This window comes from Echinops telfairi, unplaced genomic scaffold, assembly GCF_000313985.2.
Source record: "Echinops telfairi isolate 266 unplaced genomic scaffold, ASM31398v2 ScPeMD7_7409;HRSCAF=8447, whole genome shotgun sequence".
Classification (NCBI taxonomy): Eukaryota; Metazoa; Chordata; class Mammalia; order Afrosoricida; family Tenrecidae; genus Echinops; species Echinops telfairi.
In genome coordinates, this window is record NW_022111309.1 from 3,485,203 (window position 1) to 3,486,649 (window position 1,447).

General features: G+C 49.6%; 1 non-coding gene across 1 annotated transcript; it reads left to right on the top strand.

The window, feature by feature from the left end:
- The first annotated feature begins 1,052 nt into the window (after positions 1-1,052).
- LOC115871863 lies at positions 1,053-1,188 on the top strand. Its single transcript, XR_004047523.1, has one exon. It is a non-coding gene; the product is annotated as a small nucleolar RNA SNORA42/SNORA80 family (small nucleolar RNA).
- The last annotated feature ends 259 nt before the right edge of the window (positions 1,189-1,447 follow it).

The following is a 1,447-nucleotide window of genomic DNA, read 5'->3' on the forward strand; positions in this document are numbered from 1 at the left end:
TTTCCCTCCTTAAGGGGTAAGGGCTGAAGCCCAAAGAGGGCAGTTCCTTGCCTGAGGTCATGTGTACCAAGGCCATGTGCAGAGTCCCAGAATGTCGGCTCCGTCCTCTGCTTCCTATGTTGTGATCGGGCCCCAGAGCCACTACCTCCTTCTTTGTTTGTATGCACCTCAGAGGCTTGATCGCCTCCCCCCACAACTCTTTCCGAGGCCTAAACGTGAAACATTGGCCCTCAACTTGGAATCTTATCCATGGGGCAGGAATCCCTCCACCTACAAAAGCCAGGAATGATGCAAGGTCCCAACAACCCCAAGAAATAGATAATATAGTATTTTTACTTGTTTCCAGAATATTCAGTTATTAGAAAGAGAGAGGGAGAAATAGGAACAGTTGAGTAGATACTTACTCATGGAGAATGAAATATTGCCTAGATTTACACCATCCTCACAATCACCAGCACGCCTAAGTGCACTGTTTTTCTGTTGGGATAGGTTTTTGTTAACTTGGCTGGGCTGGTATTCTCAGTAGTTTAGCCCCCTGTGATGTGATCTAACAATATAGCCAATACCATGCTGAGATATGCTGTGGGCAGCCAGAAAATTGTGGGAAGAGGGTGGAGTGAAACCCCTTAGTCAGGTTACAGCTCTCATGAAATTTCCTCAGGGGAGTAGCTCAATTCTATGTAAGTGGACACCGTGGAGAGCTTCTTTACTTCTTGGTAGATCTGGATCCTACAGTTGGATCATTGACCTCTGATTCTTTAAACTTCAGCCAACGATCAGTCATTGATGATCCTGGGAGCCTTCAGCCGTCTACTGTCTGACCTAATGACCTGGGGTTCACTGGACTCGGCAGTTACAGCCTGGCTTGCTGACACTGAATTCATCAGCCTCGCCTGCTCTGTCTTCATCATTGCTGGTCCATCCAGCTTCTTGGTTTGTCAGCTCTTGTTGCTCCAGCCGAACCTCTGCGCGTCTTTGAAAGGGCAGTGGGATAGCTTCCAGCATCGTAGCAACATACAAGCTACCAGGGCATTGAAAATGGATAGACTGGCACATGGGTTTGGATTAACGGCAGGCCCAGCCTCATGGGCCTCTCATTGTGTCCCGTGCCCGAGCAAACTGCAGCCCTGAAGCCTTGCCCTGCCTCGTAGCCCACAGGCTTCTGGCACTGAAGCAGGTTGCACGGTGTGGGGTTGGGGTCTGGCCTGGGCAGAGCCCTACTAGCCCACCCTTGTGAACACCAAGCCTCATTTTCAATTACTGTCAGTCAGCTGAGAACAGCGTGGGTACCATCAAAGGGCGGAGGGTCTCCGGACACAGTGCTTCTTCTCTTGGCGTGAGCTCCATGTGGTGTCTGCTGAGCTTTTCTGTCCCCCTGGTGAGGAAAAAGAAAAAAAAAGAAAATGGATAAACAGTTAGTGAAGTTGGACATTAATGGGGTCCACGC